The following is a 27875-nucleotide window of genomic DNA, read 5'->3' as shown; positions in this document are numbered from 1 at the left end:
CAAACTCTTAGAAGATTCAGTCTTCTTTTACTTAAGTCGGCATTGTGCATTTTGTATTAAATTCCGATGCGATTTTTATGCTTCATCGTCAATGTGATGGTCCAAGGGATACAGTAAACCTGCACTGGTGCATCGGAATCTAATACTGGTCTCCCAGGAGACGCTCAAACCACAAACTCTTAGAAGATTCACTCTTCTTGTACTTAAGTCGGCATTGTGCCTTTTGTATTCAATTCCGATGCGATTTCTATGTTTCATCGTCAATTTGAAGGTCCAAGGGATACAGTAAACCTGAACTGGTGCATCGGAATCTAATACTGGTCTCCCAGGAGCCGCTCAAACCACAAACTCTTAGAAGATTCACACTTCTTGTACTTAAGTCGGCATTGTGCCTTTCGTATTCAATTCCTATGCGATTTCTATGTTTCATCGTCAATGTGAAGGTCCAAGGGATACAGTAAACCTGCACTGGTGCATCGGAATCTAATACGGGTGTCCCAGGAGCCGCTCAAACCACAAAATCTTAGAAGATTCACTCTTCTTGTACTTAAGTCGGCATTGTGCCTTTTGTATTCAATTCCGATGCGATATCTATGTTTCATCGTCAATGTGAAGGTCCAAGGGATACAGTAAACCTGCTCTGGTGCATTGGAATTTAAAACTGTTCTCCCAGGAGCCGCTCAAACCACAAACTCTTAGAAGATTCAATCTTATTGTACTTAAGTCGGCATTGTGCATTTTTTATTCAATTCGGATGCGATTTCTATGTTTCATCGTCAATGTGGAGGTCCAAGGGATACAGTAAACCTGCACTGGTGCATCGGACTCTAATACTGGTCTCCCAGGAGACGCTCAAACCACAAACTCTTAGAAGATTCACTCTTCCTGTAATTAAGTCGGCATTGTGCCTTTTGCATTCAATTCCTATGCGATTTCTATGTTTCATCGTCAATGTGAAGGTCCAAGGGATACAGTAAACCTGAACTGGTGCATCGAAATCTAATACTGGTCTCCCAGGAGCCGCTCAAACCACAATCTCTAAGAAGATTCACTCTTCTTGTACTTAAGTCGGCATTGTGCATTTTGTATTCAATTCCGATGCGATTTCTATGTTTCATCGTCAATGTGAAGGTCCAAGGGATACAGTAAAATTGCACTGGTGCATCGGAATCTAATACTGGTCTCCCAGGAGCCGCTCAAACCACAAACTCTTAGATGATTCACTCTTCTTGTAATTAAGTCGGCATTGTGCCTTTTGCATTCAATTCCTATGCGATTTCTATGTTTCATCGTCAATGTGAAGGTCCAAGGGATACAGTAAACCTGCACTGGTGCATCGGAATCTAATACTGGTCTCCCAGGAGCCGCTCAAACCACAAACTCTTAGAAGATTCACTCTTCTTGTACTTAAGTCGGCATTCTGCCTTTTGTATTCAATTCCGATGTGATTTCTATGTTTCATCGTGAATGTGAATGTCCAAGGGATACAGTAAACCTGCACTGGTACATCGGAATCTAATACTGGTCTCCCATTAACCGCTCAAACCACAAACCTTTAGAAGATTCACTCTTCTTGTACTTAAGTCGGCATTGTGCCTTTTGTATTCAATTCCGATGCGATTTTTATGCTTCATCGTCAATGTGATGGTACAAGGGATACAGTAAACCTGCACTGGTGCATCGGAATCTAATACTGGTCTCCCAGGAGACGCTCAAACCACAAACTCTTAGAAGATTCACTCTTCTTGTACTTAAGTCGGCATTGTGCCTTTTGTATTCAATTCCGATGCGATATCTATGTTTCATCGTCAATGTGAAGGTCCAAGGGATACAGTAAACCTGCACTGGTGCATCGGAATCTAATACTGGTCTCCCAGGAGCCGCTCAAACCACAAACTCTTAGAAGATTCACACTTCTTGTACTTAAGTCGGCATTGTGCCTTTCGTATTCAATTCCGATGCGATTACTATGTTTCATCGTCAATGTGAAGGTCCAAGGGATACAGTAAACCTGCACTGGTGCTTTGGAATCTAAAACTGGTCTCCCAGGAGCCGCTCAAACCCCAAACTCTTAGAAGATTCACTCTTATTGTACTTAAGTCGGCATTGTGCATTTTGTATTCAATTCGGATGCGATTTCTATGTTTCATCGTCAATGTGAAGGTCCTAGGGATACAGTAAAATTGCACTGGTGCATCGGAATCTAATACTGGTCTCCCAGGAGCCGCTCAAACCACAAACTCTTAGAAGATTCACTCTTCCTGTAATTAAGTCAGCATTGTGCCTTTTGCATTCAATTCCTATGCGATTTCTATGCTTCATCGTCAATGTGAAGGTCCAAGGGATACAGTAAAGCTGCACTGGTGCATCGGAATCTAATACTGGTCTCCCAGGAGCCGCTCAAACCACAAACTCTTAGAAGATTCACTCTTCTTGTACTTAAGTCGGCATTTTGCTTTTTGTATTCAATTCCGATGCGATTTCTATGTTTCATCGTGAATGTGAACGTCCAAGGGATACAGTAAACCTGCACTGGTACATCGGAATCTAATACTGGTCTCCCATTAACCGCTCAAACCACAAACTCTTAGAAGATTCACTCTTCTTGTACCTAAGTCGGTATTGTGCCTTTTGTATTCAATTCCGATGCGATTTCTATGTTTCATCGTCAATGTGGAGGTCCAAGGGATACAGTAAACCTGCACTGGTGCATCGGAATCAAATACTGGTCTCCCAGGAGCCGCTCAAACCACAAACTCTTAGAAGATTCACTCTTCTTGTACTTAAGTCGGCATTGTGCATTTTGTATTCAATTCCGATGCGATTTCTATGCTTCATCGTCAATGTGATGGTCGAAGGGATACAGTAAACCTGCACTGGTGCATCGGAATCTAATACTGGTCTCCCAGGAGACGCTCAAACCACAAACTCTTAGAAGATTCACTCTTCTTGTACTTAAGTCGGCATTGTGCCTTTTGTATTCAATTCCGATGCGATTTCTATGTTTCATCGTCAATGTGAAGCTCCAAGTGTTACAGTAAACCTGCACTGGTGCATCGGAATCTAATACTGGTCTCCCAGGAGCCGGTCAAACCACAAACTCTTAGAAGATTCACACTTCTTGTACTTAAGTCGGCATTGTGCCTTTCGTATTCAATTCCGATGCGATTTCTATGTTTCATCGTCAATGTGAAGGTCCAAGGGATACAGTAAACCTGCACTGGTGCATCGGAATCTAATACTCGTCTCCCAGGAGCCGCTCAAACCACAAACTCTTAGAAGATTCACTCTTCCTATACTTAAGTCGGCATTGCGCCTTTTGTATTCAATTCCGATGCGATTTCTATGTTTCATTGTCAACGTGAAGGTCCAAGGGATACAGTAAACCTGCACTGGTGCATCGGAATCTAATACTGGTCTCCCAGGAGCCGCTCAAACCACAAACTCTTAGAATATTCACTCTTCTTGTACTTAAGTCGGCATTGCGCCTTTTGTATTCAATTCCGATGCGATATCTATGTTTCATCGTCAACGTGAAGGTCCAAGAGATACAGTAAACCTGCACTGGTGCATGGGAATCTAATACTGGTCTCCCAGGAGCCGCTCAAACCACAAACTCTTAGAAGATTCACTCTTCTTGTACTTCAGTCGGCATTGTGCATTTTGTATTCAATTCCGATGCGATATCTATGTTTCATCGTCAATGTGAAGGTCCAAGGGATACAGTAAACCTGCACTGGTGCATCGGAATCTAATACTGGTCTCCCAGGAGCCGCTCAAACCACAAACTCTTAGAAGATTCAGTCTTCTTTTACTTAAGTCGGCATTGTGCATTTTGTATTCAATTCCGATGCGATTTCTATGTTTCATCGTCAATGTGAAGGTCCAAGGGATACAGTAAACCTGCACTGGTGCATCGGAATCTAATACTGGTCTCCCAGGAGCCGCTCAAACCACAAACTCTTAGAAGATTCACACTTCTTGTACTTAAGTCGGCATTGTGCCTTTCGTATTCAATTCCTATGCGATTTCTATGTTTCATCGTCAATGTGAAGGTCCAAGTGATACAGTAAACCTGCAGTGGTGCATCGGAATCTAATACGGGTGTCCCAGGAGCCGCTCAAACCACAAAATCTTAGAAGATTCACTCTTCTTGTACTTAAGTCGGCATTGTGCCTTTTGTATTCAATTCCGATGCGATATCTATGTTTCATCGTCAATGTGAAGGTCCAAGGGATACAGTAAACCTGCACTGGTGCATTGGAATCTAAAACTGTTCTCCCAGGAGCCGCTCAAACCACAAACTCTTAGAAGATTCACTCTTATTGTACTTAAGACGGCATTGTGCATTTTGTATTCAATTCGGATGCGATTTCTATGTTTCATCGTCAATGTGGAGGTCCAAGGGATACAGTAAACCTGCACTGGTGCATCGGAATCTAATACTGGTCTCCCAGGAGACGCTCAAACCACAAACTCTTAGAAGATTCACTCTTCCTGTAATTAAGTCGGCATTGTGCCTTTTGCATTCAATTCCTATGCGATTTCTACGTTTCATCGTCAATGTGAAGGTCCAAGGGATACAGTAAACCTGAACTGGTGCATCGAAATCTAATACTGGTCTCCCAGGAGCCGCTCAAACCACAATCTCTTAGAAGATTCACTCTTCTTGTACTTAAGTCGGCATTGTGCATTTTGTATTCAATTCCGATGCGATTTCTATGTTTCATCGTCAATGTGAAGGTCCAAGGGATACAGTAAAATTGCACTGGTGCATCGGAATCTAATACTGGTCTCCCAGGGGCCGCTCAAACCACAAACTCTTAGATGATTCACTCTTCTTGTAATTAAGTCGGCATTGTGTCTTTTGCATTCAATTCCTATGCGATTTCTATGTTTCATCGTCAATGTGGAGGTCCAAGGGATACAGTAAACCTGCACTGGTGCATCGGAATCTAATACTGGTCTCCCAATAGCAGCTCAAACCACAAACTCTTAGAAGATTCACTCTTCTTGTAATTAAGTCGGCATTGTGCCTTTTGTATTCAATTCCGATGCGATTTCTTTGCTTCATCGTCAATGTGAAGGTCCAAGGGATACAGTAAACCTGCACTGGTGCATCGGAATCTAATACGTGTCTCCCAGGAGACGCTCAAACCACAAACTCTCAGAAAATTCACTCCTATTGTACTTAAGTCGGCATTGTACCTTTTGTATTCAATTCCGATGCGATTTCTATGTTTCATCGTCAATGTGAAGGTCCAAGGGATACAGTAAACCTGCACTGGTGCATCGGAATCAAATACTGGTCTCCCAGGAGCCGCTCAAACCACAAACTCTTAGAAGATTCACTCTTCTTGTACTTAAGTCGCGCATTGTGCATTTTGTATTCAATTCCGATGCGATTTCTATGCTTCATCGTCAATGTGATGGTCGAAGGGATACAGTAAACCTGCACTGGTGCATCGGAATCTAATACTGGTCTCCCAGGAGACGCTCAAACCACAAACTCTTAGAAGATTCACTCTTCCTGTAATTAAGTCAGCATTGTGCCTTTTGCATTCAATTCCTATGCGATTTCTATGCTTCATCGTCAATGTGAAGGTCCAAGGGATACAGTAAAGCTGCACTGGTGCATCGGAATCTAATACTGGTCTCCCAGGAGCCGCTCAAACCACATACTCTTAGAAGATTCACTCTTCTTGTACTTAAGTCGGCATTTTTCTTTTTGTATTCAATTCCGATGCGATTTCTATGTTTCATCGTGAATGTGAACGTCCAAGGGATACAGTAAACCTGCACTGGTACATCGGAATCTAATACTGGTCTCCCATTAACCGCTCAAACCACAAACTCTTAGAAGATTCACTCTTCTTGTACCTAAGTCGGCATTGTGCCTTTTGTATTCAATTCCGATGCGATTTCTATGTTTCATCGTCAATGTGGAGGTCCAAGGGATACAGTAAACCTGCACTGGTGCATCGGAATCAAATACTGGTCTCCCAGGAGCCGCTCAAACCACAAACTCTTAGAAGATTCACTCTTCTTGTACTTAAGTCGGTATTGTGCATTTTGTATTCAATTCCGATGCGATTTCTATGCTTCATCGTCAATGTGATGGTCGAAGGGATACAGTAAACCTGCACTGGTGCATCGGAATCTAATACTGGTCTCCCAGGAGACGCTCAAACCACAAATTCTTAGAAGATTCACTCTTCTTGTACTTAAGTCGGCATTGTGCCTTTTGTATTCAATTCCGATGCGATTTCTATGTTTCATCGTCAATGTGAAGCTCCAAGTGTTACAGTAAACCTGCACTGGTGTATCGGAATCTAATACTGGTCTCCCAGGAGCCGCTCAAACCACAAACTCTTAGAAGATTCACACTTCTTGTACTTAAGTCGGCATTGTGCCTTTCGTATTCAATTCCGATGCGATTTCTATGTTTCATAATCAATGTGAAGGTCCAAGGGATACAGTAAACCTGCACTGGTGCATCGGAATCTAATACTCGTCTCCCAGGAGCCGCTCAAACCACAAACTCTTAGAAGATTCACTCTTCCTATACTTAAGTCCGCATTGCGCCTTTTGTATTCAATTCCGATGCGATTTCTATGTTTCATTGTCAACGTGAAGGTCCAAGGGATACAGTAAACCTGCACTGGTGCACCGGAATCTAATACTGGTCTCCCAGGAGCCGCTCAAACCACAAACTCTTAGAAGATTCACTCTTCTTGTACTTCAGTCGGCATTGTGCATTTTGTATTCAATTCCGATGCGATTTTTATGCTTCATCGTCAATGTGATGGTCCAAGGGATACAGTAAACCTGCACTGGTGCATCGGAATCTAATACTGGTCTCCCAGGAGACGCTCAAACCACAAACTCTTAGAAGATTCACTCTTCTTGTACTTAAGTCGGCATTGTGCCTTTTGTATTCAATTCCGATGCGATTTCTATGTTTCATCGTCAATGTGAAGGTCCAAGGGATACAGTAAACCTGCACTGGTGCATAGGAATCTAATACTGGTCTCCCAGGAGCCGCTCAAACCACAAACTCTTAGAAGATTCACACTTCTTGTACTTAAGTCGGCATTGCGCCTTTTGTATTCAATTCCGATGCGATATCTATGTTTCATCGTCAACGTGAAGGTCCAAGGGATACAGTAAACCTGCACTGGTGCATCGGAATCTAATACTGGTCTCCCAGGAGCCGCTCAAACCACAAACTCTTAGAAGATTCAGTCTTCTTTTACTTAAGTCGGCATTGTGCATTTTGTATTAAATTCCGATGCGATTTTTATGCTTCATCGTCAATGTGATGGTCCAAGGGATACAGTAAACCTGCACTGGTGCATCGGAATCTAATACTGGTCTCCCAGGAGACGCTCAAACCACAAAATCTTTGAAGATTCACTCTTCTTGTACTTAAGTCGGCATTGTGCCTTTTGTATTCAATTCCGATGCGATTTCTATGTTTCATCGTCAATGTGAAGGTCCAAGGGATACAGTAAACCTGCACTGGTGCATCGGAATCTAATACTGGTCTCCCAGGAGCCGCTCAAACCACAAACTCTTAGAAGATTCACACTTCTTGTACTTAAGTCGGCATTGTGCCTTTCGTATTCAATTCCTATGCGATTTCTATGTTTCATCGTCAATGTGAAGGTCCAAGGGATACAGTAAACCTGCACTGGTGCATCGGAATCTAATACGGGTGTCCCAGGAGCCGCTCAAACCACAAAATCTTAGAAGATTCACTCTTCTTGTACTTAAGTCGGCATTGTGCCTTTTGTATTCAATTCCGATGCGATATCTATGTTTCATCGTCAATGTGAAGGTCCAAGGGATACAGTAAACCTGCACTGGTGCATTGGAATCTAAAACTGTTCTCCCAGGAGCCGCTCAAACCACAAACTCTTAGAAGATTCACTCTTATTGTACTTAAGACGGCATTGTGCATTTTGTATTCAATTCGGATGCGATTTCTATGTTTCATCGTCAATGTGGAGGTCCAAGGGATACAGTAAACCTGCACTGGTGCATCGGAATCTAATACTGGTCTCCCAGGAGACGCTCAAACCACAAACTCTTAGAAGATTCACTCTTCCTGTAATTAAGTCGGCATTGTGCCTTTTGCATTCAATTCCTATGCGATTTCTATGTTTCATCGTCAATGTGAAGGTCCAAGGGATACAGTAAACCTGAACTGGTGCATCGAAATCTAATACTGGTCTCCCAGGAGCCGCTCAAACCACAATCTCTTAGAAGATTCACTCTTCTTGTACTTAAGTCGGCATTCCGCCTTTTGTATTCAATTCCGATGCGATTTCTATGTTTCATCGTCAATGTGAATGTCCAAGGGATACAGTAAACCTGCACTGGTACATCGGAATCTAATACTGGTCTTCCATTAACCGCTCAAACCACAAACCTTCAGAAGATTCACTCTTCTTGTACTTAAGTCGGCATTGTGCCTTTTGTATTCAATTCCGATGCGATTTCTATGTTTCATCGTCAATGTGGAGGTCCAAGGGATACAGTAAACCTGCACTGGTGCATCGGAATCTAATACTGGTCTCCCAATAGCCGCTCAAACCACAAACTCTTAGAAGATTCACTCTTCTTGTACTTAAGTCGGCATTGTGCCTTTTGTATTCAATTCCGATGCGATTTCTATGTTTCATCGTCAATGTGAAGCTCCAAGTGTTACAGTAAACCTGCACTGGTGCATCGGGATCTAATACTGGTCTCCCAGGAGCCGCTCAAACCACAAACTGTTAGAAGATTCACACTTCTTGTACTTAAGTCGGCATTGTGCCTTTCGTATTCAATTCCGATGCGATTTCTATGTTTCATCGTCAATGTGAAGGTCCAAGGGATACAGTAAACCTGCACTGGTGCATCGGAATCTAATACTGGTCTCCCAGGAGCCGCTCAAACCACAAATTCTTAGAAGATTCACTCTTCCTATACTTAAGTCAGCATTGCGCCTTTTGTATTCAATTCCGATGCGATTTCTATGTTTCATCGTCAACGTGAAGGTCCAAGGGATACAGTAAACCTGCACTGGTGCATCGGAATCTAATACTGGTCTCCCAGGAGCCGCTCAAACCACAAACTCTTAGAAGATTCACTCTTCTTGTACTTCAGTCGGCATTGTGCATTTTGTATTCAATTCCGATGCGATTTCTATGTTTCATCGTCAATGTGAAGGTCCAAGGGATACAGTAAACCTGCACTGGTGCATCGGAATCAAATACTGGTCTCCCAGGAGCCGCTCAAACCACAAACTCTTAGAAGATTCACTCTTCTTGTACTTAAGTCGCGCATTGTGCATTTTGTATTCAATTCCGATGCGATTTCTATGCTTCATCGTCAATGTGATGGTCGAAGGGATACAGTAAACCTGCACTGGTGCATCGGAATCTAATACTGGTCTCCCAGGAGACGCTCAAACCACAAACTCTTAGAAGATTCACTCTTCCTGTAATTAAGTCAGCATTGTGCCTTTTGCATTACATTCCTATGCGATTTCTATGCTTCATCGTCAATGTGAAGGTCCAAGGGATACAGTAAAGCTGCACTGGTGCATCGGAATCTAATACTGGTCTCCCAGGAGCCGCTCAAACCACAAACTCTTAGAAGATTCCCTCTTCCTGTACTTAAGTCGGCATTTTGCTTTTTGTATTCTATTCCGATGCGATTTCTATGTTTCATCGTGAATGTGAACGTCCAAGGGATACAGTAAACCTGCACTGGTACATCGGAATCTAATACTGGTCTCCCATTAACCGCTCAAACCACAAACTCTTAGAAGATTCACTCTTCTTGTACTTAAGTCGGCATTGTGCATTTTGTATTCAATTCGGATGCGATTTCTATGCTTCATCGTCAATGTGATGGTCGAAGGGATACAGTAAACCTGCACTGGTGCATCGGAATCTAATACTGGTCTCCCAGGAGACGCTCAAAACAACAAACTCTTAGAAGATTCACTCCTCTTGTACTTAAGTCGGCATTGTGCCTTTTGTATTCAATTCCGATGCGATTTCTATTTTTCATCGTCAATGTGAAGCTCCAAGTGTTACAGTAAACCTGCACTGGTGCATCGGAATCTAATACTGGTCTCCCAGGAGCCGCTCAAAACCACAAACTCTTAGAAGATTCACACTTCTTGTACTTAAGTCGGCATTGTGCCTTTCGTATTCAATTCCGATGCGATTTCTATGTTTCATCGTCAATGTGAAGGTCCAAGGGATACAGTAAACCTGCACTGGTGCATCGGAATCTAATACTCGTCTCCCAGGAGCCGCTCAAACCACAAACTCTTAGAAGATTCACTCTTCCTATACTTAAGTCGGCATTGCGCCTTTTGTATTCAATTCCGATGCGATTTCTATGTTTCATTGTCAACGTGAAGGTCCAAGGGATACAGTAAACCTGCACTGGTGCATCGGAATCTAATACTGGTCTCCCAGGAGCCGCTCAAACCACAAACTCTTAGAAGATTCACTCTTCTTGTACTTCAGTCGGCATTGTGCATTTTGTATTCAATTCCGATGCGATTTTTATGCTTCATCGTCAATGTGATGGTCCAAGGGATACAGTAAACCTGCACTGGTGCATCGGAATCTAATACTGGTCTCCCAGGAGACGCTCAAACCACAAACTCTTAGAAGATTCACTCTGCTTGTACTTAAGTCGGCATTGTGCCTTTTGTATTCAATTCCGATGCGATTTCTATGTTTCATCGTCAATGTGAAGGTCCAAGGGATACAGTAAACCTGCACTGGTGCATGGGAATCTAATACTGGTCTCCCAGGAGCCGCTCAAACCACAAACTCTTAGAAGATTCACACTTCTTGTACTTAAGTCGGCATTGCGCCTTTTGTATTCAATTCCGATGCGATATCTATGTTTCATCGTCAACGTGAAGGTCCAAGGGCTACAGTAAACCTGCACTGGTGCATCGGAATCTAATACTGGTCTCCCAGGAGCCGCTCAAACCACAAACTCTTAGAAGATTCACTCTTCCTATACTTAAGTCGGCATTGCGCCTTTTGTATTCAATTCCGATGCGATATCTATGTTTCATCGTCAATGTGAAGGTCCAAGGGATACAGTAAACCTGCACTGGTGCATTGGAATCTAAAACTGTTCTCCCAGGAGCCGCTCAAACCACAAACTCTTAGAAGATTCACTCTTATTGTACTTAAGACGGCATTGTGCATTTTGTATTCAATTCGGATGCGATTTCTATGTTTCATCGTCAATGTGGAGGTCCAAGGGATACAGTAAACCTGCACTGGTGCATCGGAATCTAATACTGGTCTCCCAGGAGACGCTCAAACCACAATTTCTTAGATGATTCACTCTTCCTGTAATTAAGTCGGCATTGTGCCTTTTGCATTCAATTCCTATGCGATATCTATGTTTCATCGTCAATGTGAAGGTCCAAGGGATACAGTAAACCTGAACTGGTGCATCGAAATCTAATACTGGTCTCCCAGGAGCCGCTCAAACCACAATCTCTTAGAAGATTCACTCTTCTTGTACTTAAGTCGGCATTGTGCATTTTGTATTCAATTCCGATGCGATTTCTATGTTTCATCGTCAATGTGAAGTTCCAAGGGATACAGTAAAATTGCACTGGTGCATCGGAATCTAATACTGGTCTCCCAGGAGCCGCTCAAACCACAAACTCTTAGATGATTCACTCTTCTTGTAATTAAGTCGGCATTGTGTCTTTTGCATTCAATTCCTATGCGATTTCTATGTTTCATCGTCAATGTGAAGGTCCAAGGGATACAGTAAACCTGCACTGGTGCATCGGAATCTAATACTGGTCTCCCAGGAGCCGCTCAAACCACAAACTCTTAGAAGATTCACTCTTCTTGTACTTAAGTCGGCATTCTGCCTTTTGTATTCAATTCCGATGCGATTTCTATGTTTCATCGTGAATGTGAATGTCCAAGGGATACAGTAAACCTGCACTGGTACATCGGAATCTAATACTGGTCTCCCATTAACCGCTCAAACCACAAACCATTAGAAGATTTACTCTTCTTGTACTTAAGTCGGCATTGTGCCTTTTGTATTCAATTCCGATGCGATTTCTATGTTTCATCGTCAATGTGGAGGTCCAAGGGATACAGTAAACCTGCACTGGTGCATCGGAATCTAATACTGGTCTCCCAATAGCCGCTCAAACCACAAACTCTTAGAAGATTCACTCTTCTTGTAATTAAGTCGGCATTGTGCCTTTTGTATTCAATTCCGATGCGATTTCTTTGCTTCATCGTCAATGTGAAGGTCCAAGGGATACAGTAAACCTGCACTGGTGCATCGGAATCTAATACGTGTCTCCCAGGAGACGCTCAAACCACAAACTCTCAGAAAATTCACTCCTATTGTACTTAAGTCGGCATTGTACCTTTTGTATTCAATTTCGATGCGATTTCTATGTTTCATCGTCAATGTGAAGGTCCAAGGGATACAGTAAACCTGCACTGGTGCATCGGAATCAAATACTGGTCTCCCAGGAGCCGCTCAAACCACAAACTCTTAGAAGATTCACTCTTCTTGTACTTAAGTCGCGCATTGTGCATTTTGTATTCAATTCCGATGCGATTTCTATGCTTCATCGTCAATGTGATGGTCGAAGGGATACAGTAAACCTGCACTGGTGCATCGGAATCTAATACTGGTCTCCCAGGAGACGCTCAAACCACAAACTCTTAGAAGATTCACTCTTCTTGTACTTAAGTCGGCATTGTGCCTTTTGTATTCAATTCCGATGCGATTTCTATGTTTCATCGTCAATGTGAAGGTCCAAGTGTTACAGTAAACCTGCACTGGTGCATCGGAATATAATACTGGTCTCCCAGGAGCCGCTCAAACCACAAACTCTTAGAAGATTCACACTTCTTGTACTTAAGTCGGCATTGTGCCTTTCGTATTCAATTCCGATGCGATTTCTATGTTTCATCGTCAATGTGAAGGTCCAAGGGATACAGTAAACCTGCACTGGTGCATCGGAATCTAATACTGGTCTCCCAGGAGCCGCTCAAACCACAAATTCTTAGAAGATTCACTCTTCCTATACTTAAGTCAGCATTGCGCCTTTTGTATTCAATTCCGATGCGATTTCTATGTTTCATCGTCAACGTGAAGGTCCAAGGGATACAGTAAACCTGCACTGGTGCATCGGAATGTAATACTGGTCTCCCAGGAGCCGCTCAAACCAAAAACTCTTAGAAGATTCACTCTTCTTGTACTTCAGTCGGCATTGTGCATTTTGTATTCAATTCCGATGCGATTTTTATGCTTCATCGTCAATGTGATGGTCCAAGGGATACAGTAAACCTGCACTGGTGCATCGGAATCTAATACTGGTCTCCCAGGAGACGCTCAAACCACAAACTCTTAGAAGATTCACTCTTCTTGTACTTAAGTCGGCATTGTGCCTTTTGTATTCAATTCCGATGCGATTTCTATGTTTCATCGTCAATGTGAAGGTCCAAGGGATACAGTAAACCTGCACTGGTGCATGGGAATCTAATACTGGTCTCCCAGGAGCCGCTCAAACCACGAACTCTTAGAAGATTCACACTTCTTGTACTTAAGTCGGCATTGCGCCTTCTGTATTCAATTCCGACGCGATTTCTATGTTTCATCGTCAACGTGAAGGTCCAAGGGATACAGTAAACCTGCACTGGTGCATCGGAATCTAATACTGGTCTCCCAGGAGCCGCTCGAACCACAAACTCTTAGAAGATTCAGTCTTCTTGTACTTAAGTCGGCATTGTGCATTTTGTATTAAATTCCGATGCGATTTTTATGCTTCATCGTCAATGTGATGGTCCAAGGGATACAGTAAACCTGCACTGGTGCATCGGAATCTAATACTGGTCTCCCAGGAGACGCTCAAACCACAAACTCTTAGAAGATTCACTCTTCTTGTACTTAAGTCGGCATTGTGCCTTTTGTATTCAATTCCGATGCGATTTCTATGTTTCATCGTCAATGTGAAGATCCAAGGGATACAGTAAACCTGCACTGGTGCATCGGAATCTAATACTGGTCTCCCAGGAGCCGCTCAAACCACAAACTCTTAGAAGATTCACACTTCTTGTACTTAAGTCGTCATTGTGCTTTTCGTATTCAATTCCCATGCGATTTCTGTGTTTCATCGTCAATGTGAAGGTCCAAGGGATACAGTAAACCTGCACTGGTGCATCGGAATCTAATACGGGTGTCCCAGGAGCCGCTCAAACCACAAAATCTTAGAAGATTCACTCTTCTTGTACTTAAGTCGGCATTGTGCCTTTTGTATTCAATTCCGATGCGATATCTATGTTTCATCGTCAATGTGAAGGTCCAAGGGATACAGTAAACCTGCACTGGTGCATTGGAATCTGAAATGGTCTCCCAGGAGCCGCTCAAACCACAAACTCTTAGAAGATTCACTCTTATTGTACTTAAGTCGGCATTGTGCATTTTGTATTCAATTCGGATGCGATTTCTATGTTTCATCGTCAATGTGAAGGTCCTAGGGATACAGTAAAATTGCAGTGGTGCATCGGAATCTAATACTGGTCTCCCAGGAGCCGCTCAAACCACAAACTCTTAGAAGATTCACTCTTCCTGTAATTAAGTCGGCATTGTGCCTTTTGCATTCAATTCCTATGCGATTTCTATGTTTCATCGTCAATGTGAAGGTCCAAGGGATACAGTAAACCTGAACTGGTGCATCGAAATCTAATACTGGTCTCCCAGGAGCCGCTCAAACCACAATCTCTTAGAAGATTCACTCTTCTTGTACTTAAGTCGGCATTGTGCATTTTGTATTCAATTCCGATGCGATTTCTATGTTTCATCGTGAATGTGAATGTCCAAGGGATACAGTAAACCTGCACTGGTACATCGGAATCTAATACTGGTCTCCCATTAACCGCTCAAACCACAAACTCTAAGAAGATTCACTCTTCTTGTACTTAAGTCGGCATTGTGCCTTTTGTATTCAATTCCGATGCGATTTCTATGTTTCATCGTCAATGTGGAGGTCCAAGGGATACAGTAAACCTGCACTGGTGCATCGGAATCTAATACTGGTCTCCCAGGAGACGCTCAAACCACAAACTCTTAGAAGATTCACTCTTCTTGTAATTAAGTCGGCATTGTGCCTTTTGTATTCAATTCCGATGCGATTTCTTTGCTTCATCGTCAATGTGAAGGTCCAAGGGATACAGTAAACCTGCACTGGTGCATCGGAATCTAATACTTGTCTCCCAGGAGACGCTCAAACCACAAACTCTTAGAAGATTCACTCTTCTTGTACTTCAGTCGGCATTGTGCATTTTGTATTCAATTCCGATGCGATTTTTATGCTTCATCGTCAATGTGATGGTCCAAGGGATACAGTAAACCTGCACTGGTGCATCGGAATCTAATACTGGTCTCCCAGGAGACGCTCAAACCACAAACTCTTAGAAGATTCACTCTTCTTGTACTTAAGTCGGCATTGTGCCTTTTGTATTCAATTCCGATGCGATTTCTATGTTTCATCGTCAATGTGAAGGTCCAAGGGATACAGTAAACCTGCACTGGTGCATCGGAATCTAATACTGGTCTCCCAGGAGCCGCTCAAACCACAAACTCTTAGAAGATTCACACTTCTTGTACTTAAGTCGGCATTGTGCCTTTCGTATTCAATTCCTATGCGATTTCTATGTTTCATCGTCAATGTGAAGGTCCAAGGGATACAGTAAACCTGCACTGGTGCATTGGAATCTAAAACTGGTCTCCCAGGAGCCGCTCAAACCACAAACTCTTAGAAGAATCACTCTTAATGTACTTAAGTCGGCATTGTGCATTTTGTTTTCAAGTCGGATGCGATTTCTATGTTTCATCGTCAATGTGAAGGTCCTAGGGATACAGTAAAATTGCACTGGTGCATCGGAATCTAATACTGGTCTCCCAGGAGCCGCTCAAACCACAAACTCTTAGAAGATTCACTCTTCCTGTAATTAAGTCGGAATTGTGCCTTTTGCATTCAATTCCTATGCGATTTCTATGTTTCATCGTCAATGTGAAGGTCCAAGGGATACAGTAAACCTGAACTGGTGCATCGAAATCTAATACTGGTCTCCCAGGAGCCGCTCAAACCACAATCTCTTAGAAGATTCACTCTTCTTGTACTTAAGTCGGCATTGTGCATTTTGTATTCAATTCCGATGCGATTTCTATGTTTCATCGTCAATGTGAAGGTCCAAGGGATACAGTAAAATTGCACTGGTGCATCGGAATCTAATACTGGTCTCCCAGGAGCCGCTCAAACCACAAACTCTTAGAAGATTCACTCTTCTTGTACTTAAGTCGGCATTCTGCCTTTTGTATTCAATTCCGATGCGATTTCTATGTTTCATCGTGAATGTGAATGTCCAAGGGATACAGTAAACCTGCACTGGTACATCGGAATCTAATACTGGTCTCCCATTAACCGCTCAAACCACAAACTCTTAGAAGATTCACTCTTCTTGTACTTAAGTCGGCATTGTGCCTTTTGTATTCAATTCCGATGCGATTTCTATGTTTCATCGTCAATGTGGAGGTCCAAGGGATACAGTAAACCTGCACTGGTGCATCGGAATCTAATACTGGTCTCCCAGGAGCCGCTCAAACCACAAACTCTTAGAAGATTCACTCTTCTTGTAATTAAGTCGGCATTGTGCCTTTTGTATTCAATTCCGATGCGATTTCTTTGCTTCATCGTCAATGTGAAGGTCCAAGGGATACAGTAAACCTGCACTGGTTCATCGGAATCTAATACTTGTCTCCCAGGAGACGCTCAAACCACAAACTCTTAGAAAATTCACTCCTATTGTACTTAAGTCGGCATTGTACCTTTTGTATTCAATTCCGATGCGATTTCTATGTTTCATCGTCAATGTGAAGGTCCAAGGGATACAGTAAACCTGCACTGGTGCATCGGAATCAAATACTGGTCTCCCAGGAGCCGCTCAAACCACAAACTCTTAGAAGATTCACTCTTCTTGTACTTAAGTCGGCATTGTGCATTTTGTATTCAATTCCGATGCGATTTCTATGCTTCATCGTCAATGTGATGGTCGAAGGGATACAGTAAACCTGCACTGGTGAGTCGGAATCTAATACTGGTCTCCCAGGAAACGCTCAAACCACAAACTCTTAGAAGATTCACTCTTCTTGTACTTAAGTCGGCATTGTGCATTTTGTATTCAATTCCGATGCTATTTCTATGTTTCATCGTCAATGTGAAGCTCCAAGTGTTACAGTAAACCTGCACTGGTGCATCGGAATCTAATACTGGTCTCCCAGGAGCCGCTCAAACCACAAACTCTTAGAAGATTCACTCTTCTTGTACTTCAGTCGGCATTGTGCATTTTGTATTCAATTCCGATGCGATTTTTATGCTTCTTCGTCAATGTGATGGTCCAAGGGATACAGCAAACCTGCACTGGTGCATCGGAATCTAATACTGGTCTCCCAGGAGCCGCTCAAACCACAAACTCTTAGAAGATTCACTCTTCTTGTACTTAAGTCGGCATTGTGCCTTTTGTATTCAATTCCGATGCGATTTCTATGTTTCATCGTCAATGTGAAGGTCCAAGGGATACAGTAAACCTGCACTGGTGCATGGGAATCTAATACTGGTCTCCCAGGAGCCGCTCAAACCACAAACTCTTAGAAGATTCACACTTCTTGTACTTAAGTCGGCATTGCGCCTTTTGTATTCAATTCCGATGCGATTTCTATGTTTCATCGTCAACGTGAAGGTCCAAGGGATACAGTAAACCTGCACTGGTGCATCGGAATCTAATACTGGTCTCCCAGGAGCCGCTCAAACCACATATTCTTAGAAGGTTCACTCTTCCTATACTTAAGTCGGCATTGCGCCTTTTGTATTCAATTCCGATGCGATATCTATGTTTCATCGTCAATGTGAAGGTCCAAGGGATACAGTAAACCTGCACTGGTGCATCGGAATCTAATACTGGTCTCCCAGGAGCCCCTCAAACCACAAACTCTTAGAAGATTCACTCTACTTGTACTTAAGTCGGCATTGTGCATTTTGTATTAAAATCCGATGCGATTTTTATGCTTCATCGTCAATATGATGGTCTAAGGGATACAGTAAACCTGCACTGGTGCATCGGAATCTAATACTGGTCTCCCAGGAGACGCCCAAACCACAAACTCTTAGAAGATTCACTCTTCTTGTACTTAAGTCGGCATTGTGCCTTTTGTATTCAATTCCGATGCGATTTCTATGTTTCATCGTCAATGTGAAGGTCCAAGGGATACAGTAAACCTGCACTGGTGCATCGGAATCTAATACTGGTCTCCCAGGAGCCGCTCAAACCACAAACTCTTAGATGATTCACACTTCTTGTACTTAAGTCGGCATTGTGCCTTTCGTATTCAATTCCTATGCGATTTCTATGTTTCATCGTCAATGTGAAGGTCCAAGGGATACAGTAAACCTGCACTAATGCATCGGAATCTAATACTGGTCTCCCAAGAGCCGCTCAAACCACAAACTCTTAGAAGATTCACTCTTCCTATACTTAAGTCGGCATTGCGCCTTTTGTATTCTATTCCGATGCGATTTCTATGTTTCATCGTCAACGTGAGGGTCCAAGGGATACAGTAAACCTGCACTGGTGCATCGGAATCTAATACTGGTCTCCCAGGAGCAGCTCAAACCACAAACTCTTAGAAGATTCACTCTTCTTGTACTTAAGTCGGCATTGTGCCTTTTGTATTCCATTCCGATGCGATTTTTATGTTTCATCGTCAATGTGAAGGTCCAAGGGATACAGTAAACCTGCACTGGTGCATCGGAATCTAATACGGGTGTCTCAGGAGCCGCTCAAACCACAAACTCTTAGAAGATTCACTCTTCTTGTACTTAAGTCGGCATTGTGCCTTTTTAATTCAATTCCGATGCGATATCTATGTTTCATCGTCAATGTGAAGGTCCGAGGGATACAGTAAACCGGCACTGGTGCATCGGAATCTAATACTGGTCTCCCAGGAGACGCTCAAACCACAAACTCTTAGAAGATTCACTCTTCTTGTACTTAAGTCGGCATTGTGCCTTTTGTATTCAATTCCGATGCGATTTCTATGTTTCATCGTCAATGTGAAGGTCCAAGGGACACAGTAAACCTGCACTGGTGCATCGGAATCTAATACGGGTGTCCCAGGAGCCGCTCAAACCACAAACTCTTAGAAGATTCACTCTTCTTGTACTTAAGTCGGCATTGTGCCTTTTGTATTCAATTCCGATGCGATATCTATGTTTCATCGTCAATGTGAAGGTCCAAGGGATACAGTAAACCTGCACTGGTGCATCGGAATCTAATACTGGTCTCCCAGGAGCCGCTCAAACCACAAACTCTTAGAAGATTCACACTTCTTGTACTTAAGTCGGCATTGTGCCTTTCGTATTCAATTCCGATGGGATTTCTATGTTTCATCGTCAATGTGAAGGTCCAAGGGATACAGTAAACCTGCACTTTTGCATTGGAATCTAATACTGGTCTCCCAGGAGCCGCTCAAACCACAAACTCTTAGAAGATTCACTCTTATTGTACTTAAGTCGGCATTGTGCATTTTGTATTCAATTCGGATGCGATTTCTATGTTTCATCGTCAATGTGAAGGTCCAAGGGATACAGTAAAATTGCACTGGTGCATCGGAATCTAATACTGGTCTCCCAGGAGCCGCTCAAACCACAATCTCTTCGAAGATTCACTCTTCTTGTACTTAAGTCGGCATTGTGCCTTTTGTATTCAATCCCGATGCGATTTCTATGTTTCATCGTGAATGTGAGTGTCCAAGGGATACAGTAAACCTGCACTGGTACATCGGAATCTAATACTGGTCTCCCATTAACCGCTCAAACCACAAACTCCTAGAAGATTCACTCTTCTTGTACTTAAGTCGGCATTGTGCCTTTTGTATTCAATTCCGATGCGATTTCTATGTTTCATCGTCAATGTGAAGGTCCAAGGGATACAGTAAACCTGCACTGGTGCATCGGAATCTAATACTGGTCTCCCAGGAGACGCTCAAACCACAAACTCTTAGAAGATTCACTCTTCTTGTAATTAAGTCCGCATTGTGCCTTTTGTATTCAATTCCGATGCGATTTCTTTGCTTCATCGTCAATGTGAAGGTCCAAGGGATACAGTAAACCTGCACTGGTGCATCGGAATCTAATACTGGTCTCCCAGGAGACGCTCAAACCACAAACTCTTAGAAAATTCACTCTTATTGTACTTAAGTCGGCATTGTGCCTTTTGTATTCAATTCCGATGCGATTTCTATGTTTCATCGTCAATGTGAAGGTCCAAGGGATACAGTAAACCTGCACTGGTGCATCGGAATCTAATACTGGTCTCCCAGGAGCCGCTCAAACCACAAACTCTTAGAAGATTCACTCTTCTTGTACTTAAGTCGGCATTGTGCATTTTGTATTCAATTCCGATGCGATTTCTATGCTTCATCGTCAATGTGAAAGTCCAAGGGATACAGTAAACCTGCACTGGTGCATCGGAATCTAATACTGGTCTCCCAGGAGCCGCTCAAACCACAAACTCTTAGAAGATTCACACTTCTTGTACTTAAGTCGGCATTGTGCCTTTCGTATTCAATTCCGATGCGATTTCTATGTTTCATCGTCAATGTGAAGGTCCAAGGGATACAGTAAACCTGCATTGGTGCATCGGAATCTAATACTGGTCTCCCAGGAGCCGCTCAAACCACAAACTCTTAGAAGATTCACTCTTCCTATACTTAAGTCGGCATTGCGCCTTTTGTATTCAATTCCGATGCGATTTCTATGTTTCATCGTCAACGTGAAGGTCCAAGGGATACAGTAAACCTGCACTGGTGCATCGGAATCTAATACTGGTCTCCCAGGAGCCGCTCAAACCACAAACTCTTAGAAGATTCACTCTTCTTGTACTTAAGTCGGCATTGTGCATTTTGTATTCAATTCCGATGCGATTTTTATGCTTCATCGTCAATGTGATGGTCCAAGGGATACAGTAAACCTGCACTGGTGCATCGGAATCTAATACTGGTCTCCCAGGAGCCGCTCAAACCACAAACTCTTAGAAGATTCACTCTTCTTGTACTTAAGTCGGCATTGTGCCTTTTGTATTCAATTCCGATGCGATTTCTATGCTTCATCGTCAATGTGATGGTCCAAGGGATACAGTAAACCTGCACTGGTGCATCGGAATCTAATACTGGTCTCCCAGCAGACGCTCAAACCACAAACTCTTAGAAGATTCACTCTTCTTGTACTTAAGTCGGCATTGTGCCTTTTGTATTCCATTCCGATGCGATTTTTAAGTTTCATCGTCAATGTGAAGGTCCAAGGGATACAGTAAACCTGCACTGGTGCATCTGAATCTAATACGGGTGTCCCAGGAGCCGCTCAAACCACAAACTTTTAGAAGATTCACTCTTCTTGTACTTAAGTCGGCATTGTGCCTTTTGTATTCAATTCCGATGCGATATCTATGTTTCATCGTCAATGTGAAGGTCCAAGGGATACAGTAAACCTGCACTGGTGCATCGGAATCTAATACTGGTCTCCCAGGAGCCGCTCAAACCACAAATTCTTAGAAGATTCACACTTCTTGTACTTAAGTCGGCATTGTGACTTTCGTATTCAATTCCGATGCGATTTCTACGTTTCATTGTCAATGTGAAGGTCCAAGAGATACAGTAAACCTGCACTGGTGCATATGAATCTAATACTGGTCTCCCAGGAGCCGCTCAAACCACAAACTCTTAGAAGATTCACTCTTCCTATACTTAAGTTGGCATTGTGCCTTTTGTATTCAAATCCGATGCGATTTCCATGTTTCATCGACAATGTGAAGGTCCAAGGGATACTGCAAACCTGCACTGGTGCATCGGAATCGAATACTGGTCTCCCAGGAGCCGCTCAAACCACAAACTCTTAGAAGATTCACACTTCTTGTACTTAAGTCGGCATTGTGCCTTTCGTATTCAATTCCGATGCGATTTCTATGTTTCATCGTCAATGTGAAGGTCCAAGGGATACAGTAAACCTGCACTGGTGCATCGGAATCTAATACTGGTCTCCCAGGAGCCGCTCAAACCACAAACTCTTAGAAGATTCTCTCTTATTGTACTTAAGTAGGCATTGTGCATTTTGTATTCAATTCCGATGTAATTTCTATGTTTCATCGTCAATGTGAAGGTCCAAGGGATACAATAAACCTGCACTGGTGCATCGGAATTTAATACTGGTCTCTCAGGAGCCGCTCAAACCACAAACTCTTAGAAGATTCACTCTTCCTGTAATTAAGTCGGCATTGTGCCTTTTGCATTCAATTCCTATGCGATTTCTATGTTTCATCGTGAATGTGAAGGTCCAAGGGATACAGTAAACCTGAACTGGTGCATCGGAATCTAATACTGGTTTCCCAGGAGCCGCTCAAACCACAATCTCTTAGAAGATTCACTCTTCTTGTACTTAAGTCGGCATTGTGTCTTTTGTATTCAATTCCGATGCGATTTCTATGTTTCATCGTGAATGTGAGTGTCCAAGGGATACAGTAAACCTGCACCGGTACATCGGAATCTAATACTGGTCTCCCATTAACCGCTCAAACCACAAACTCCTAGAAGATTCACTCTTCTTGTACTTAAGTCGGCATTGTGCCTTTTGTATTCAATTCCGATGCGATTTCTATGTTTCATCGTCAATGTGAAGGTCCAAGGGATACAGTAAACCTGCACTGGTGCATCGGAATCTAATACTGGTCTCCCAGGAGCCGCTCAAACCACAAACTCTTAGAAGATTCACTCTTCTTGTACTTAAGTCGGCATTGTGCATTTTGTATTCAATTGCGATGCGATTTCTATGCTTCATCGTCAATGTGAAAGTCCAAGGGATACAGTAAACCTGCACTGGTGCATCGGAATCTAATACTGGTCTCCCAGGAGCCGCTCAAACCACAAACTCTTAGAAGATTCACACTTCTTGTACTTAAGTCGGCATTGTGCCTTTCGTATTCAATTCCGATGCGATTTCTATGTTTCGTCGTCAATGTGAAGGTCCAAGGGATACAGTAAACCTGCACTGGTGCATCGGAATCTAATACTGGTCTCCCAGGAGCCGCTCAAACCACAAACTCTAAGAAGATTCACTCTTCCTATACTTAAGTCGACATTGTGCCTTTTGTATTCAATTCCGATGCGATTTCTATGTTTCATCGTGAATGTGAGTGTCCAAGGGATACAGTAAACCTGCACTGGTACATCGGAATCCAATACTGGTCTCCCATTAACCGCTCAAACCACAAACTCCTAGAAGATTGACTCTTCTTGTACTTAAGTCGGCATTGTGCCTTTTGTATTCAATTCCGATGCGATTTCTATGTTTCATCGTCAATGTGAAGGTCCAAGGGATACAGTAAACCTGCACTGGTGCATCGGAATCTAATACTGGTCTCCCAGGAGACGCTCAAACCACAAACTCTTAGAAGATTCACTCTTCTTGTAATTAAGTCCGCATTGTGCCTTTTGTATTCAATTCCGATGCGATTTCTTTGCTTCATCGTCAATGTGAAGGTCCAAGGGATACAGTAAACCTGCACTGGTGCATCGGAATCTAATACTGGTCTCCCAGGAGACGCTCAAACCACAAACTCTTAGAAAATTCACTCTTATTGTACTTAAGTCGGCATTGTGCCTTTTGTATTCAATTCCGATGCGATTTCTATGTTTCATCGTCAATGTGAAGGTCCAAGGGATACAGTAAACCTGCACTGGTGCATCGGAATCTAATACTGGTCTCCCAGGAGCCGCTCAAACCACAAACTCTTAGAAGATTCACTCTTCTTGTACTTAAGTCGGCATTGTGCATTTTGTATTCAATTCCGATGCGATTTCTATGCTTCATCGTCAATGTGAAAGTCCAAGGGATACAGTAAACCTGCACTGGTGCATCGGAATCTAATACTGGTCTCCCAGGAGCCGCTCAAACCACAAACTCTTAGAAGATTCACACTTCTTGTACTTAAGTCGGCATTGTGCCTTTCGTATTCAATTCCGATGCGATTTCTATGTTTCATCGTCAATGTGAAGGTCCAAGGGATACAGTAAACCTGCATTGGTGCATCGGAATCTAATACTGGTCTCCCAGGAGCCGCTCAAACCACAAACTCTTAGAAGATTCACTCTTCCTATACTTAAGTCGGCATTGCGCCTTTTGTATTCAATTCCGATGCGATTTCTATGTTTCATCGTCAACGTGAAGGTCCAAGGGATACAGTAAACCTGCACTGGTGCATCGGAATCTAATACTGGTCTCCCAGGAGCCGCTCAAACCACAAACTCTTAGAAGATTCACTCTTCTTGTACTTAAGTCGGCATTGTGCATTTTGTATTCAATTCCGATGCGATTTTTATGCTTCATCGTCAATGTGATGGTCCAAGGGATACAGTAAACCTGCACTGGTGCATCGGAATCTAATACTGGTCTCCCAGGAGCCGCTCAAACCACAAACTCTTAGAAGATTCACTCTTCTTGTACTTAAGTCGGCATTGTGCCTTTTGTATTCAATTCCGATGCGATTTCTATGCTTCATCGTCAATGTGATGGTCCAAGGGATACAGTAAACCTGCACTGGTGCATCGGAATCTAATACTGGTCTCCCAGCAGACGCTCAAACCACAAACTCTTAGAAGATTCACTCTTCTTGTACTTAAGTCGGCATTGTGCCTTTTGTATTCCATTCCGATGCGATTTTTAAGTTTCATCGTCAATGTGAAGGTCCAAGGGATACAGTAAACCTGCACTGGTGCATCTGAATCTAATACGGGTGTCCCAGGAGCCGCTCAAACCACAAACTTTTAGAAGATTCACTCTTCTTGTACTTAAGTCGGCATTGTGCCTTTTGTATTCAATTCCGATGCGATATCTATGTTTCATCGTCAATGTGAAGGTCCAAGGGATACAGTAAACCTGCACTGGTGCATCGGAATCTAATACTGGTCTCCCAGGAGCCGCTCAAAACACAAATTCTTAGAAGATTCACACTTCTTGTACTTAAGTCGGCATTGTGCCTTTCGTATTCAATTCCGATGCGATTTCTACGTTTCATTGTCAATGTGAAGGTCCAAGAGATACAGTAAACCTGCACTGGTGCATATGAATCTAATACTGGTCTCCCAGGAGCCGCTCAAACCACAAACTCTTAGAAGATTCACTCTTCCTATACTTAAGTTGGCATTGTGCCTTTTGTATTCAAATCCGATGCGATTTCCATGTTTCATCGACAATGTGAATGTCCAAGGGATACTGCAAACCTGCACTGGTGCATCGGAATCGAATACTGGTCTCCCAGGAGCCGCTCAAACCACAAACTCTTAGAAGATTCACACTTCTTGTACTTAAGTCGGCATTGTGCCTTTCGTATTCAATTCCGATGCGATTTCTATGTTTCATCGTCAATGTGAAGGTCCAAGGGATACAGTAAACCTGCACTGGTGCATCGGAATCTAATACTGGTCTCCCAGGAGCCGCTCAAACCACAAACTCTTAGAAGATTCTCTCTTATTGTACTTAAGTAGGCATTGTGCATTTTGTATTCAATTCCGATGTAATTTCTATGTTTCATCGTCAATGTGAAGGTCCAAGGGATACAATAAACCTGCACTGGTGCATCGGAATTTAATACTGGTCTCTCAGGAGCCGCTCAAACCACAAACTCTTAGAAGATTCACTCTTCCTGTAATTAAGTCGGCATTGTGCCTTTTGCATTCAATTCCTATGCGATTTCTATGTTTCATCGTGAATGTGAAGGTCCAAGGGATACAGTAAACCTGAACTGGTGCATCGGAATCTAATACTGGTTTCCCAGGAGCCGCTCAAACCACAATCTCTTAGAAGATTCACTCTTCTTGTACTTAAGTCGGCATTGTGTCTTTTGTATTCAATTCCGATGCGATTTCTATGTTTCATCGTGAATGTGAGTGTCCAAGGGATACAGTAAACCTGCACCGGTACATCGGAATCTAATACTGGTCTCCCATTAACCGCTCAAACCACAAACTCCTAGAAGATTCACTCTTCTTGTACTTAAGTCGGCATTGTGCCTTTTGTATTCAATTCCGATGCGATTTCTATGTTTCATCGTCAATGTGAAGGTCCAAGGGATACAGTAAACCTGCACTGGTGCATCGGAATCTAATACTGGTCTCCCAGGAGCCGCTCAAACCACAAACTCTTAGAAGATTCACTCTTCTTGTACTTAAGTCGGCATTGTGCATTTTGTATTCAATTCCGATGCGATTTCTATGCTTCATCGTCAATGTGAAAGTCCAAGGGATACAGTAAACCTGCACTGGTGCATCGGAATCTAATACTGGTCTCCCAGGAGCCGCTCAAACCACAAACTCTTAGAAGATTCACACTTCTTGTACTTAAGTCGGCATTGTGCCTTTCGTATTCAATTCCGATGCGATTTCTATGTTTCGTCGTCAATGTGAAGGTCCAAGGGATACAGTAAACCTGCACTGGTGCATCGGAATCTAATACTGGTCTCCCAGGAGCCGCTCAAACCACAAACTCTTAGAAGATTCACTCTTCCTATACTTAAGTCGACATTGTGCCTTTTGTATTCAATTCCGATGCGATTTCTATGTTTCATCGTGAATGTGAGTGTCCAAGGGATACAGTAAACCTGCACTGGTACATCGGAATCTAATACTGGTCTCCCATTAACCGCTCAAACCACAAACTCCTAGAAGATTCACTCTTCTTGTACTTAAGTCGGCATTGTGCCTTTTGTATTCAATTCCGATGCGATTTCTATGTTTCATCGTCAATGTGAAGGTCCAAGGGATACAGTAAACCTGCACTGGTGCATCGGAATCTAATACTGGTCTCCCAGGAGACGCTCAAACCACAAACTCTTAGAAGATTCACTCTTCTTGTAATTAAGTCCGCATTGTGCCTTTTGTATTCAATTCCGATGCGATTTCTTTGCTTCATCGTCAATGTGAAGGTCCAAGGGATACAGTAAACCTGCACTGGTGCATCGGAATCTAATACTGGTCTCCCAGGAGACGCTCAAACCACAAACTCTTAGAAAATTCACTCTTATTGTACTTAAGTCGGCATTGTGCCTTTTGTATTCAATTCCGATGCGATTTCTATGTTTCATCGTCAATGTGAAGGTCCAAGGGATACAGTAAACCTGCACTGGTGCATCGGAATCTAATACTGGTCTCCCAGGAGCCGCTCAAACCACAAACTCTTAGAAGATTCACTCTTCTTGTACTTAAGTCGGCATTGTGCATTTTGTATTCAATTCCGATGCGATTTCTATGCTTCATCGTCAATGTGAAAGTCCAAGGGATACAGTAAACCTGCACTGGTGCATCTGAATCTAATACTGGTCTCCCAGGAGCCGCTCAAACCACAAACTCTTAGAAGATTCACACTTCTTGTACTTAAGTCGGCATTGTGCCTTTCGTATTCAATTCCGATGCGATTTCTATGTTTCATCGTCAATGTGAAGGTCCAAGGGATACAGTAAACCTGCATTGGTGCATCGGAATCTAATACTGGTCTCCCAGGAGCCGCTCAAACCACAAACTCTTAGAAGATTCACTCTTCCTATACTTAAGTCGGCATTGCGCCTTTTGTATTCAATTCCGATGCGATTTCTATGTTTCATCGTCAACGTGAAGGTCCAAGGGATACAGTAAACCTGCACTGGTGCATCGGAATCTAATACTGGTCTCCCAGGAGCCGCTCAAACCACAAACTC

This window comes from Schistocerca nitens, chromosome 3, assembly GCF_023898315.1.
Source record: "Schistocerca nitens isolate TAMUIC-IGC-003100 chromosome 3, iqSchNite1.1, whole genome shotgun sequence".
NCBI classification, from domain to species: Eukaryota; Metazoa; Arthropoda; class Insecta; order Orthoptera; family Acrididae; genus Schistocerca; species Schistocerca nitens.
The sequence above is the reverse complement of the archived record's forward strand: the minus strand, read 5'-3'. Positions refer to the sequence as shown.